Source organism: Pectinophora gossypiella, chromosome 6, assembly GCF_024362695.1.
Source record: "Pectinophora gossypiella chromosome 6, ilPecGoss1.1, whole genome shotgun sequence".
Classification (NCBI taxonomy): Eukaryota; Metazoa; Arthropoda; class Insecta; order Lepidoptera; family Gelechiidae; genus Pectinophora; species Pectinophora gossypiella.
Window position 1 is genome coordinate 844,149 of NC_065409.1, and position 16,439 is coordinate 860,587.

A 16,439-nucleotide genomic window follows, 5' to 3' on the forward strand; every position below is an offset into this window, starting at 1 on the left:
CTTCGGAAGGCACGTTAAGTTGTTGGCCCCTGACATGGCTCATCTAACGACTACTAACTTACATCGGTAAGTAGTAACCGGGACCAACGGCTTAACGTGCCTTCCGAAGCACAGATCATCTTTCTTTCGGACAATCAGGTCATCAGCCTGTAATGTTCTATAACCAACCTAGGGATCACAAAGTGATTTTCGTGTTGTGTCCCCGCCGGGATTCGAACCCGGGACCTCCGCATCGTGAGCCCAAGGCTCAAACCACTGGACCACGGAGGCTGTTATTTTCGAGTAATAAGTTAGTTCAAATATGGGCCGTCCGAAGCAAATGAAATTATATTCTACATCTCATAACGAGACACCGTGTTGGCAAGAGTTCGTAGATAAAATTCAATTTAGTAAGCACAGTTAATTAGTGTGACTAGTCGCCAGACGTGAAAATAACATCCCGGACAAATATCTTTTGTTGATTTCATTTTACCGAGCGTTTCCAACATTTGCTCTAAAAACCAAGGTAGAGTGGTTTTAAAAACAGACACTTCCCACCACCGTAACATCACACAAACCCTAACCCTTAGATGCATAAGATAACCTAATTACTTAATGTGCTTATTTATTACTATATATCATAAATAAATACTTACAATACTTATTTTGTCTTTCTTTATAATTTATTATTTATATTGGAGATGACCTTAGAAAAGATTCAGTACGATATATTTTGAACCGGCGTGCGTGTATGAAACGATTGATAAATGTGGAGGAAGCAAGAGAAGTGTGTCAGATCGAAGCAAATTGAATTCCATGGTCTCTGCTTACCCCGGTCGGAAATAGGCGTGAGTTTGTGTTTTTGTGTATATATATTATCACAGATAAGTAAGTAAGTAAGTAAATCACATCTCCGTCGAGCTCGTGGTAATCATTTATGATTGAAATATGAATTCGAAATTAAATTCAAGTCTTGCTTTAATCCCGTGTAGGAATTCAAATTTGCGACCTCACGATTTTCTCTAACTTTAAGCTGACGTATAGGTACATTCATCACAAGATGAACTAAGTACCAACACCTCATCGAGCTTTTTAGACCAACGTGTTAGGTGGTGAGCCGTATCGTCGTCTATAATGGTCGAGATAATTGCGTTAGATAAAAATGCACTTGAGATAAATTAATAACTCTTTGGTGCAAGTCCCGTACCGGGGTTCGAACCTGTACCGGAACACTTACTTTATTACGCTCAAATCCCAATACCACATCGAGCTTCCCTAACAATGTGCCATCAGGGAATTACCGAGTACACCTAGGAAGTAGAAAACAGACAGTAGGTTTTCGGAGTTACATTAATATATGCACCAACACTGCTGTGATGGGAAAACTGCATTCTAATTAAGCAGTCGCGGAATTTCTCTGCGGAACGCGCCGGTGTCTATATGGGTAAGGCAGGGAATACAAGAGCCAGCGGCGAGCGGTTTTGACTTTACCACATAACACCAGCGTCGTCGTGGTTCTCGCCGCGACTTACCTTGACTGAAGCCCTATTATTACAGGGCGTCCACCACCAATTTAAGATCATTTCGACGAACATCCTTTATGCTTTGTTGTAATTATTTCACCGGGTTTCGAACCCTGGACCTCCGGATCGTGAACCTTACGCTCAACCACTGAACCACGGAGGCCATTACTGGACCACGGAGGCCGTTGACCCGAACAAAAATATGTTCATAAATAATCTAATAGCCTATCCCAGACATAAGGGCCATATCTCATTAGGACACCATCAGGGCTAACATGCGAAACTTGATAACATTAACGATCGATTCATAAAATTTTGTCGAAATCGATAAGCTAGTTTGTCGTAATGAGTACGACGTTTGACCGCTTTTATTGATGTCACAGGACAGTATTTTCATACAAACTCCATAAAAAAATTTCGTTTTGACATTTCGTAAAATATGTCATTTGACTAGGTTGTCAATTAGCAATCATTTATTCGCAATAAAAATGGTATTACAGTTTGCAGATGGTCAGCATTTAACATTTGGTCTACTTTTTTAGTTATTTAAATTATAACATGCAAATAGTAAAATAAAATAAAATTGATAATTTAAATGTCAATTATTAGGTACATTATTTATGAAATAATAATAAAATTATTTACAATGTCATTATTCAAATTACACACAAAAAAGAGAAAAAAAAAGTCTATTAATCTTGTTGTGTTTCTATAAATATACAACGACAGACGTCCAAATGAAACAAATTATTGTAAAACAAATTTTAATACGCTTGTAAACAACTCCCGCTTGTAAATCCGCGCATCTGAAACCGCTTCCCTGTACATTTCATTAAAACGTGACTACGTTGCGCAGGTGTGTTCCTACCTTTAGTTAAAACATAACAAGTATACTCAAAATGCTTAGTACATATTAGATTTCAAATTTAGAATGTAATTGTGACAGAATTAATTTTTATTTCGGAGAAGGTAAAGGGTATAAGCTTAATATTTTTATAATATTAATATTTTGTCAAACAACAAAATAATTATGTTACATTGTGCCTAGGTGAATATTATTTCTCGCTCCACTTATTATAAATACGTTTAGTCAATCTGCGCTTGACATCTCATCAAAAATAACGTAATGGGTTTTTACTCACGCACCTACAAATGGATTAAATGACTTTACTTTTCCAAACAAAAAAATACAGATTTCCAATCATTTTTACTCAATAGAATTACGAAGGAAACATTGTACTTAATGCTAAAAGGTTTATTTTAGAAACATGAGAACGTCTTAAGAAGCGACAGAGGGGGCTCAAAATTCTCGCGCTCGCTGACAATTTATTTAAAAAATCACATAAATTACGTTCCATTCTGTTTTTAAAAACAGAATTATCAGTGTCGCAGTGACTGCAAAACAGATCGATATATAAATGTATTCAAATACCCTGGCCGAAGCGAGGAGAAGGAGTCTAAGAAGCTTAATCTGATGTATAAATAACACGAATGAAAATCTTTTGCTGTGTAACTGTTTGTTGAAAACTAATGTGCAATAGTATGTTAGTAGTTGACTTTTAAGTAAGTACAAATATTTATGTAGGAACGGAACGACATCAGGACGAAGTATGAGCATGTGCGAAAGAGTAAGAGGATAAAAGCGTGAAGTATGAAAGGGACAGAGGATATTAGGGTATGGTAATTTGGAAGATGGCGATAAGACGTTATACGGTGTAAAGGTTTTTTTGGGAAAAATAAAAGAAGATATTAAAAAAGCCTGTTTAATTCCGATTTTCACCCTACATTTATTTATTATTTATTTATTTTATTTTTATAGTTTTAGATACAGCTATTACAGTAAAAACCAATTCGACTGAAACAAACACATAACAATTATTATTATATATTTAACTAGAATAATAGCGAAATGCCACATCTGTGAATTTGGCCACCGAACAGAATATGCATTGTCTTAGTACAGTTCAGCACAAAATTCGTACAGTTAGATATATTATGTCACCTTTATTTGTATATTCTTATTTCTGCTTTTACTACTTTCTTCCGCTTATAAATGCAACATTGAATGTCTTTAGAACTCTCCTAATTTGGTGTAAAGAAATGTATGTGTATGGCAAAAAAAAAACTTATCTGCTACAGGTAAGTACTGAATTTTTGTCTCATGCTCAAGATGATAATTATAAGAGTCCTCATTGCATATTACGTTTTTACTTTCTCGCAGAAAGTCGTATTTTGAGGTGCTTTTTGAATCTAATCTAATCTAGCCTACAATATCCCACTGCAGGGCAAAGGCCTCTCCTTCTTCTTTCCATTTTTGCGGTCCTGTGCGTGTATGTGTGTGTGTGTGTTCATATGTGTGCTTTTTGAATACCTATCTTATTAACAATACTTCAGCTGTTAAATAGTTTTACATTGTATTTTAGAACTATTATAATCTTGTCATTGTCTGCTTCCTGTCATTCAAATTCGCACAATGAACTCATCAATTTCGTCCAATTTATTGTATTTATTAATAACATGTGCAGCCATTCCCGCGCTGATTTCTACGCTACATTAGTCGCGCTATTTGCACTGCGTTATCTGTGGGTTGTATTAACATCTGTTTATTTTGGTGCCATGTCTAATATCGCCATGGGCTATGCTTTGGATGTAGTTGGAGTTGTTAATACCGTTTTCTTCATTTTCCTTGTTAGTAGTAGGTCTTCTGCTATCGTATCGCTTCACATTCTTAGTATGAGCGGCTTAACGCATTAAATGTATATATGTATATATTAGTAACGCATTATATGTATATATTAGTTTAACTCCGGTAGGTTAGGTTAGGATGAGTATAAATAGAAATATAAATTTAATAACTGCATTGTCCTTACCAAACAAAGGACAGTCTCACAAAGTGATTTCGACTCTGTCTCCATCGGGAGCCCAACGCTCTTATTAGACCATGGAGACTATGACGGAAAAATCACACTCTAAAAAGTATGAAACAAAGTACATAGGTATGTTTCTCTGAAATTCTTCCAAATAGTGATGTTTAGAAGATAGACGTTGTATGTTGTGATAAAAAAACTCTTTGTACAAATTGTCATATGACCATGTGCATACATAATACATGCATAGCGGTCAAACACATAACCCGCTTTATGATTCGCCTCAGTCGGGCAATAAGCAACTGTCGACGTCATGTACTACGAATCAAAAGCAATAATAGTAAAATTGGGACGCTCTTTCCCTTAATATCTTTATTGAAACACTTAGTTTTATTACTAAGGACTTGTTTATTCAACCACAAAACGAAATCACAACCCGAACCCCATAACCAATACTTACTGCCACAATAACAGTAACAACTAAATTTTTATCGGGACGTTCCCGTAATTTGGCAAGACAAGTTCCCGTAATTTACCGGGACATAAACAAAATTATCTTAATCGGGAGTAATGATCCTTGTAATGACACTTAATTCCGATCCACTTGTTACTTATTTATCTCAATAATTTGATTAACATTATTCCTTTTGGTACATAATTATTCCTATTGGTACGGAATTATTCCTTTTGGTACAGAATTGTTCCTTTTGGTACTTACGGAATTTGTACCGAAATTAGTTTCGATGAGAGTCGGTTGTCGTCCTAAGTTTATTATAAATCTCGTTATTTGTTGAGGATTGAATTAACTAATATTACTTGCTAAGATAATATTTGTCGATTATTAAGAAATTTGAGACGTGATCCAAAACAAATTCGACAATCATTTATTTAGGCCTGTGTTGGATTTGAACCTGTGACCTCAAAGTGAAAAGCAAGCGTTCTACCAACTGGGCTACCACGGCTCAATCAATACTCATCATCACTAATTTAAGAGCTACGCTCTTGTCGGTGTAGCATTCTCCATTCTTGTCTATCAAAGGCCAATTCCTTCACTTCCTTATAAGACACTACATTTGCCTTTTCTTTAATGTAAGTTGTTCCATGTAAGCTCTTCTTGGTCTTCCCCTTCCTCTCTTTCCTTGTAGCTTCCTTTCTATGTTTTTAATAAATTCGTCGTGTCTTATTCAGTGTCCAATCATCTTGTCTCTTCTATCCTCAATAACTCTCAATATATATTAATCAATACTATCTAAACAATTTATATTTTAAGCCTAATATTAAGCGCGACTCACACTGCGCGGAGAGATAGTTGGCATTAAAGCGACAAGTGTGAATTTATTAGCTTGGCCAGTGGAGATTAGTGCCTCGTGGCCGGGATTATGGGCAGAGGTTAGCACCTAGTTAATTATTAAGCTGTGCTGTTGCCTCGAATACGTAAGGCAGGCGCTGGCTACCTGCATGGAATGCGATCATTTATCACAATCGCGGCGAGTGAACTGGTAGTAATGATGTGTTTATGCTCGCGTTTGGTTGGCGCTTACCGCTATCGATCCACTAGGGTCGATTAATTCTTTCAATATGATCCCCTTAGACGACGCCCTGAGTTGCGACCTCAAAGTGAGAGGCAAGCGTTCTACAAACTGGGCTACCAGGGCTTATATTGAGGGCATAAATATCGTATAATATGAGACATCTTCGTTGACAAACAAACGGAACAGAGGAAACCATTATTATTATCTACACGGCAAAAGGTTTTGTTTTCATGTTTATTTACGTTGGCAAGCAAAGCTGGATTGCTTGTTTATATTAACTTGTACAAGGGAATAAATTATTCACGGAGTTTTATTGAATGTGACTGGGTGATTATATAATGTTACAAGTTCGCGAATCACAGCCAACAGGGCACTCTCAGGCCTGTTATCTTAAATATTGTACCGGGTGAGAGCCCTCAGCGTTCCCCATTTGTCCGGCCACGTAGTTAATGTCATCTTGGTGGGGATATACCATAAAATTACTTTGTGGTCCCTAGTTTGGTTAGGACATTACTGGCTGATCACCAGATTGTCCGAAAGTAAGATGATCCGTGCTTCGGAAGGCACGTCACGACGTTGGTCCCGGTTACTACTTGTGATGGTGATGTAAGTAAGTCATGTCAGGGGCCTTTGGCGGCTCAATAGTAACCCTGACACCAGGGTTGATGAGGTTTGTACTCCACCTCACAACCCACACGATAGAAGAAGATTCTCAAATGCCTATAAAAATAAAATAAAGGCACACCCACACCGGAAGGCCGATGAATGAATAATTTGACCGTCGGCTGCACTCGCGAGACAAGTGATCAATCATCGCTCAGTGTGAACACAGCTTAACGTTGCCACTGAACTGCTATGAATTATTAAAATAACCCGCTATAATACTGACGGTTGAAGGGTTGTAGTAAAAAGTTGGATATAAAATGTGGTGTTGAAGTTGCTATCCGATCGATTTTGTTGGATGCTGTATCAGCTTGCAGCTCTTTGATGCAGCTTATTTATTCGTAGCTGCTCCTTGTCGGCTCAGCTTCCTTCCTGCCACCGCTATCAACCGAGCAAGGGACGTTTTTATTACACCTTTTTTATTTTAAACACTTAACGAATGACCAGTGGCCTTGAATCCCTGAAAATGTACCCGTAAGATTTTAAAAGTTCAATTACCTATTTATACTTATTTTATTTCTGTGTTACATATTGGTTTTATTAGAAATAAATTCGAGTAAACCCACTTTCTTTCATTTTTTTTAATTTACTTTCTTCTCTTCTTCTTAAATTATAATACATTACAAGATCACGGAATAAAAGGAGATTGGAAAGGCTCAACGCGTATCTATCTTCTTCTTTTAAATATATAAAAGGAGAAACTGACTGACTGACATATCAACGCACAGCCTAAACGGCTATACGTAGCCACTTGAAATTTGGAAGGGACGTAGCTTAGGTACCGTAGAGGTGCACTAAAAACGGAATTCTCGGAATTCCCACGGGAACGGGAATTAACGGGAAAATCCTTTTGTATGAAAAATCTAAACCGCTTAAGTTAGACGCTTGAAATTTGGCATGCAGGTACCTTAGTTAACTTAAAGCTTAGTTGCAACAGGATATTACAAAATTCCCACGGAAACGGGAGTTAGCGGGAAAAAAAATTTATGAAAAAATCTAATCTGCATAAGTTAGATGCTTGAAATTTGATATGCACTCCCACACACACAAATATCTCTCTTTTACAACACGCCACGCGGACGAAGTCGCGGGCAAAAGCTAGTTTTGTATAAGAACCGCTGTCGCCGGTTCAACCCCGCTCTTTTTTACTACTACTCCTGCAAACAGATAACTAGGATAGCTCTACTGCTTTTTAAATTCCATAGCCACTTATGATAGGCTGCATACATCTTTACTTTTCGTAAGATACTGCATAGAACAGTGTTTTTTTTTAATAAATAGCCGATTATACTAAGGTTTTTAGCTTTCGTGTGATAAGGAGTGATCTCCTTGCATGATAGTTGATATTAGATTTTTTTCCCTGTAGGTTATAATAGACAAGAGGACCTTTTAATATACTATCGCAGAGCTCTGTCGTAAAGTTTGCGGATGAGTAGAGTGCAAAGTTGAAGTATAAACTATTTGCTCATGCTTGTATGGCGCGCGTTTCGCGGTCATTTGGCTTTTCCAAAATTCCTTCTATTCCGTGGTCAAGATGTTTCTATTACACCATAGGGGTTTTAAAGAAAACATTCATTTTATAGCATGATTAACATAACTGTCGAGGAGTGGGTATACGGTCACGAGAATTAATATGTTTACACTTTGGTACCATGTCACATTAACTTTTTTGACAAATTGAACTGTAAGTCTCAGTAAATGTCAAATATGTTAGTGCGACAGAGTCCTAAAGTGGGCACATTATATTGCTCATGACTGTATATACAAAGTATAGTATCCCGGGGGGGTAGACAGAGTTACTACTCAGGCGTGATGCTACGTTATGCTAACCTAACCTCTAATGATAAAATGGCAAATAAAATTCCGTGGTCTCTGCCGACCCTAACGGGAAATAGGCGTGTTCTTATGTGCTAGTCAAATCAGTTACTTTTTACTTATTGTCTTTTTTTTCTGACGTGACTTATTGTAGATTTGCCGCAGACGGTATTAACTACTTGGCCTGAAAACTTAACGTCAAAACCCGAAATGACTATGGAATTTGTATGAAAAAAGCACACTGTGACGTCATAGGAAAACGTGATAATATGTCGGACTTATTATTACGTTTTTCTTAATTATTTTTTTTTACCTTATCTACTCTCAAGTGGGAGCCCAGCAGGGGGATCCACTTGGGCCACTCATCTTCAGCTTGGCTATTCACAAAATAATTGTTGAACTCAAATCGACCCTGAACATCTGGTATTTAGACGATGGCACCATTGGGGGGAAACCGGAAGACGTTCTTCAGGATCTTGAGACACTTATCCCTCGTTTCAAAGACCTGGGTCTAGTGGTGAATCCCTCCAAATGTGAATTTTTCCCCTGTAGTAATGAGGTTCGTTCACACTTCTCTCAATTTGGTTTTATTCTGCCAGGTCTTAAGGAACTGTCTGCTTCAGATTTCACCCTTTTAGGGTCTCCTATTTTCCATGATGGAGTTTCTGAGGCTCTTTCTTCTCGCACACGTCTTCTTCTTATCACTCAGGAACGTCTTAAAGATCTTTCCGCGCATGTGGCAATTGTTTTGTTGCGTATGTGTTTTGCTGTACCGAAGATGGTACGTACCTGCTAAGGACCTCCCCCACGTGGAAGTGTCCAGTAGAGGTATCTTCGTTCGATGGAGTCCTAAAAACGGCGGTTGAGTCCGTCCTCAACGTATCCTTTGATGAGGATCATTGGGTGCAGGCGGCTCTTCCGATTCGTTATGGCGGTTTAGGAGTGCGGTGTGCACGGGATGTGGGTTTGCCGGCTTTTTTGGCGTCGGCGCATGGGGTTGCGGACCTTGTCGCTACTATTCTTAATTGTAATGGCGGCGGGGAAAGTTTGCCTTATGTGTCCGATGCCTTGGCAGTCTGGGGGGCGTCAATCCGGGTGTATCGGCCCCTGTTATCTCCGCTACACAGCGTGCGTGGGATGATATTGGAGCAAAGCGGATCGAGCGTCAGCTCCTGGCACATGATAGTGGGACATCTTTGGCTAGACTCCGGGTGGTTTCACAACCTGAATCTGGGGCATGGTTGCACGCATTACCCTCCCCTCACTTAGGTACTTTATTGGACGATGATTCGTTGCGCGTGGCGGTAGCTTTCCGCCTGGGTTGCAAGGTGTGTGAACCCCACATATGCACCTGCGGTTCCATGATGGAGGCTGATGGCCATCACGCACTGAGTTGTCTACGTTGCGCGGGGAGGTTTTCACGTCACCATGCACTCAATGATATTGTGCGGAGAGCCCTAGTATCAGCGAGTGTTCCCTGCGTGCTTGAGCCTCCGGGCCTATGTAGGTCCGATGGGAAAAGGCCGGATGGGCTGACTTTGGTGCCTTGGAAAAATGGCAAGTGCCTAGTTTGGGACGCTACTTGCGTCAGTACTGTCGCTGCCAGTCACCTTAGTCGCACCGTCCACTCTCCTTCAGCGGCAGCTGAGGACGCTGCTGAGAGGAAAAGGGAAAAATACGTAGCACTGGCGCCACTGTATTGTGCTCGTTGCTGTGGAGACCTTTGCCTGCTGGGGGGCAGACACCAGAATCTTTATTTCAGATTTAGGTCGCAGGCTCAGGGAAAAAACGGGTGACTCTCGCTCCGGTTCGTTCTTGGAGCAAAGGTTGGCCATTGCTATTCAGCGCGGCAATGCGGCGAGCGTTATGGGCACCTTTGCACCGGGAACGGTCAGGGGCGGGTTATTTATGGACTAAGTTTTCTTTAATAGTTTTATTGTTAAATTGTATATGTGACAAATTGTATAATTAAAGTTATATTTTAGACGAAATTAAAATTCATAAATAAGTTAAATAGACAAAAGAAAATGTTTTTCCATAGTTTTAGGTCTGTTTTTATTTAGTAATCAGAATCAGAATAATCATAATTTATCTTGAACTTATTCAATTCTTTATTTCTTATGTTATATTTCTTTATTTGCATACTATGATGGTGTACAAGATGGTATGTAACCAAGTACACAACCCAATTATCTGAGACGGTCGAGCGGTTACAAGACTAGAAATCTCATCAGTCCACGGAATGGTTAAACGAAGAGTACAGAACCTTTACATTATTCAGTCAGACTATATCCATTAGTGGATTGAATACCGCTGTCATGGCTAGAACAACCGTTCTAATTAAAGCACATAGTAACGGGTTTTTACCGCGTTTAAATGGAGGTATGAGATGATACGGGATGACTGTCATCCCGTGATCATGGCACTTGCAACAGTGTCGAAATATCGGGAGTCTCATATCTTCATTTAAACGCGGTAAGAACCCGTTACTATGTGCTTTAATTATGACAGTAACCGCGTAAACTTAAAACAACCGTACTAGATAAATATAGGCTGTTAGTGACACCGTAACGGATACTGAGGGGGGTGATACACACCATGAATCTGAGTTACTATTAAGTAGAATTTTCCGTCGCAAAAATAATGATTTTTTTTAGTTTTTTTTTTTTAATTATTTTCGATTCTATTCTTTTGCGATGGAAAATTCCGGTAGGGCAATATTGCCATAAAAAAAAAACTTTAGTTACCACTTCTTTTAGAAATATTTTTTTTTGATTGAAAATTAATATTTTTTTTATTTTGGTTTTTTTTATGAATGTGGAGGAAGCAAGAGAAGTGTGTCAGGATCGAAGCAAATGGAATTCTATAGTCTCTGCTCACCCCGGTGGGAAATAGGCGTGAGTTTATGTACGTATGTTAGTATTGTAATGTTTCCAACACTCGTAATAATATCCAAACATCGTTACAAACATGATGTTCGGATACATCTATGTATGTATGTGCCTCGTTTACAAGAAATAAACTTAACAGATTTTAATGAAATGTTAATAATTTATAAAGATTTCATGTAAGCTCGTTAATTAAAGCTTTGTCATCAATAAATGCGTGTGATTTTCTCGATTGAGAACACAGCAATATATTTTTCTGATTATTTCGCATTTAAATACATTTGAATATCACTCGTATTGGCGATCTACCTATAGGTAACCAAAACGGTTTTCGTGCAAACAGAAAAAGATATTCTGTATTTTTACAAGAAGAACAAAAGACCAAAAGTCATTATCAAAAACAAAGACAAGCAATAAAAAACTATAATATAAAAGAGGTAAAATTCTATGAAAAGATGCTCTTGCACAATTCGTGTAAACAAAACACAAAATATTTCTTACGTTTTCCATACAATCTTACCTAGGGATGCAAAACAATTCCTCTGAAATTGAAGTAAGTGCATAACTTAATGTAAAGTTTAGAGACACATTTCCAGCTTGTAACTCAAATTGAATTTCGAGTTGCAGTACTCACCGTGTGAATAATAAACGAAATACAAAAACTTGTATAAAATATTTAACTCATAACATATATTATGTTCACGATTATATCCCTATTATTAATTGCTATTTAGCAATAAGGCCCCCCGATTGTACTTCTCTTGCTGCATTTGTATTTTTTTTAATGTAGTGTTATGTGTTGTGGACAGGAGTCCTAGTACGGCTTTGTAATAGACGACTCTGGGCGCCATCCCACTTGCGTCAAACAGAGTACTGCGGGGCGGAAGGCAAGAGGGAAACCACTGCCCTATTTTTCCCTAAAAAAGTAGCATGGAGAATGCTGCACCGACAAGAGCGTGGCTCTTAAATTGATGATGATGATATATATATGTACAATAAAGCGTTTTTGTATTGTATTGTATTGTATATCCCAAAGGGGGTACTCAGATGTACATTCATCGCAAGATGAACTAAGTACCCACGCCTCACCGAACTTTTGTTAGACTAACGTGTTAGGTGGTGAGCTTTAAGATCTGTTATAGATATTAAAGATCTAGGATATATTAATAAACCATTAGTGCAAGTCCAGTACCGGGGTTAGAACCGGCGCTCCTCGTTTGAGAAGCAAGCCAGTGAACCGCAAGACCACAGGGACTAGTAAAAGATTTAGGCAAAACTTTACTTCACTGCTATGCCATGGAATAAACAAAAGACATCCGATTATGTCAGTAAATCAAAAATCAGAAATCAGTATCATTTTTTTTTATCAAATACGGTAAGATTTATTTTTAATAATTTCCATAATTGAATTCATTACTTATCATTTATTCATCGTAATTATCATGGATAAACTTGTTGAAGGTCAATGTAACATTTTTGAATTTACGTCATTTCGCATGGTGTTATGGCTGAGGAGAAGAACTGACAAGAAACTGCAACAGCAACACATTTTTTAAATCAATGAGGGTACATTACAAGTTATTTAATAACTAGAGGAACACAGTCGTAAGTGACAGTGGGAAAAATGTGTAGTGATGACATAAGATGATATGTCAAACTCATACATTTATATAACTGTCACTTTTGATTGTCATAATCGCTTGAAACTTGGCTAAAGCCTCTGTCCGTATATTCAGTGCGATGTCCAAGTTCTGTCTATTCGACATAAAAAAATAAAATGGTGAAAATAATATCTCAATTTTCTACCAAGGGACATTTTTATACAGCCTTCTCGACCTTGGGTCGTTGACCTTCGTGGGAACACAATAGTTAAGGACTTTCCGATGAATTAAACATAGTAATCCTATTATCGTCTGTTGGACATTTTTGGGGCCAACATTTTTTATTGTAGCTTCCTAATGACTTGTATTTTTCTGTAACGAGTCAAAAGGGTACTTAGGGCGAGGGCACATGGTCCATTGCGTCGTCGCAACGCCATAATTTCAACGTAGTGATATCCACGACGCCTACGTGGCAAAAGGATTGTAAGGTGGTACCTACCTCAGCAAATCTGGCCAGGCGCAAAAGACCCTTGACATGACTCATGCAACGACTACGCACTTACACCAGTCAGCAATGGTAACCAGAACCAACAGCTTAACTTGCCTTCCGAAGCATGGATCATCTTACTTTTGGGTAATCGGGTAACTTAGATAAAATTCCACGCATACAATAATTACAGAGAAGCTTTAATTATTAATGAGGAGTCAAATAATACCGCATTGAGTCGTGAGTCTTTCTGGTCCATAATTTGTACTCGTATGGGACAAATCCCACCCTATCTTTACCCCCTATAACCTAGTAGGGGCCTGATCTCTTCACCCCCATACATCGCCCGAGGCTGTCCTTTCGTTAGCGGTCGCTTACGTCACAGTCGTGACGTCACAATAAGGATACACGCAGTTTGTTGATAATGTGTTACGTTGCAGTGTTGATCTTGTCAAATTGATGGCAAATTGGGAGCTTTGTAAGTGGAGTGTTTGCTTTAGAATAATGTATTGTGATTCTCATTTTGTACGATGTCGATTGAAGAGTTACTTGCAAGTGAATTGGGTATTTGAATAGATTAAAAATCTAAATATATAAAGGAGAAACTGACTGATTGACATATCAACGCACAGCCTAAACGGCTAAACGTAGGCACTTGAAATTTGGAAGGGACGTAGCTTAGGTACCGTAGAGGTGCACTAAGAAAGGAATTTTCGGAATTCTCACGGGAACGGGAATTAGCGGGAAAATCCTTTTGTATGAAAAATCTAAACCGCTTTAGTTAGACGCTTGAAATTTGGCATGCAAGTACCTTAGTTAACTTAAAGCTTAGTTGCAACAGGATATTGCAAAATTCCCACGGAAACGGGAGTTAGCGGGAAGAAACATTTGTATGAAAAAATCTAAACTGCATAAGTTAGATGCTTGAAATTTGATATGCACTCCCACACACACAAAGATCTCTCTTTTATAACACGCCACGCGGACGAAGTCGCGGGCAAAAGCTAGTAAATTATAAAATGCTAATTTAGAAATAGAAGCCAGTCTAAGATGATGAAAATTTAATCTACATTTTACTTTCCGACTTATTTTCGAATTTAATTTATGAGTTAAGTAACAATGAGTACGGCGTTTGAGCGTTTTTATTGGTGACGCCACAGGACAGTATATCCATAACTCCATAGAAAGCTTTCGTTTTGACGTTTCGTAAAAAGTATCTCATTTGACTAAGTTGTCAAGTGACCTATTGTAGATGAGAGTATACACATGCGTACATTATGGCTAAGCTACAAGTCATAAAACGAAAATTAAAGCACATAATAACGGGTTCTTACCGCGTTTAAATGGGGATATGAGACTCCCGATATTTCGATACTGTTGCAACTGCCATGATCACGGGATGACTGATGAGATTGGAGTGGAGTAGGTAGGTGGGGTGTTATTATGTGCTTTTTCTACTCCTCTACTTTAATCTGGCATTTAAATAACCAAAAAGTCTAATATAAGTACATACATAATTAAACTCTTTGAAAAAGTGTACGCTCTATGGCCTATAAAAGCATTGTTTACAAAGTGTAACTGTACTATAATGTCGCCAAAAAAGCATTGTTGTTGTTTTTTTTTTTTTGACCTGGAAACTGGCACCTTTACTTTGTTTGGTGCCATAGATATACTATAAAAAAAAAGTATACATTTGCCGCCATTTTCCCGCGCGTTGGAAAATAAATTGGAAAATTTTTGTGTTTCGTTTAAAATTACGTCGTCGTAGAAAAAGTATTGTATGCAACGTTGTATAACTAGGTCAAAAAATGCTCGTGGCGTCTCTTATTGCGATGTTCGCCAAGGCTCACATCGCAACTCACGCCACTCGCATTTTTTGACCCTTCTTATACAACTGTTGCATAAAATACTATTTTCTACTCCTCTACTTTAATCTGGCATTTAAATAACCAAAAAGTCTAATATAAGTACATACATAATTAAACTCTTTGAAAAAGTGTACGCTCTATGGCCTATAAAAGCATTGTTTACAAAGTGTAACTGTACTATAATGTCGCCAAAAAAGCATTGTTGTTGTTTTTTTTTTGACCTGGAAACTGGCACCTTTACTTTGTTTGGTGCCATAGATATACTATAAAAAAAAAAGTATACATTTGCCGCCATTTTCCCGCGCGTTGGAAAATAAATTGGACAAAATACCGATCTACATATCAACACTGCAGTAAAACCTACCAATGTACCCAATATTACCATATCACACAATACCATTCAAAATTTACATCTTCATTTTTATAAATAAAATTTTTCTTTGTATAATTTTTGTTTCATTTAAAATTACGTCGTCGTAGAAAAAGTATTGTATGCAACGTTGTATAACTAGGTCAAAAAATGCTCGTGGCGTCTCTTATTGCGATGTTCGCCAAGGCTCACATCGCAACTCACGCCACTCGCATTTTTTGACCCTTCTTATACAACTGTTGCATAAAATACTATTAATTATGATAATAACCGCGTAAACTTAAAACAATGTATAAAACGAAAATATTCGCTGTTCATAGTAATATAGAACCTTTTACATAAATACGATCTCTGTGATACTACTACGGTTGCGCTACCAGCAAACTCTATGCAGTTGTAATAAAGGGTAATTTCACTTGGTTCATCGTCTTCCTAGCGTTATCCCGTTTCTTCGCTCGGTCCGCTTATCTAACCTGAAGATTTTACAGGTCCGGTTTTTACAGAAGCGACTGCCTGTCTGACCTTCCAACCCGCGAAGAGAAAACCAGCCCAATATAGTTTAGGTTACATACTTTCAAAATGCTTTTCTTGCGAATGTGGCTTTCCTATATTTTATAAACCATCTGAAACCGTGTCTTTATCGAACCAATTCAGCAATGGGAAAGAAAAACTCTAATTAAGGAATTCAATTACTCTATCGATATCAGAGTTCGAAAGTTTTGGGTCGAATGTAAGATAGCAGTATCTTCTCTTTATCGCCGCTTGTTCTCCGTTCGAGAACTTTCGAGACTTTTGCCTCCCCATTGTGAGAATTTTATACGATAACAGAATGAGAATTAGGCTTTC

General features: G+C 38.0%; 1 protein-coding gene across 2 annotated transcripts in view; it reads right to left on the reverse strand.

The window, feature by feature from the left end:
* LOC126367310 (elongator complex protein 2) overlaps positions 1-15,580 on the reverse strand; it is a 327,370-nt gene extending 311,790 nt beyond the window's left edge. The window contains exons 1-2 of one of the 2 annotated variants that reach the window (XM_050010772.1): positions 15,445-15,570; positions 14,869-14,985 (exon numbers count right to left, since the gene is read on the reverse strand). The gene's annotated coding sequence lies outside the window, so the exon portion shown is untranslated. Of the gene's footprint in view, positions 1-14,868; positions 14,986-15,330 lie in introns of both variants that reach the window. The other variant, XM_050010774.1, reaches the window with a different exon arrangement.
* Between the last annotated feature and the right edge of the window lie 859 nt (positions 15,581-16,439).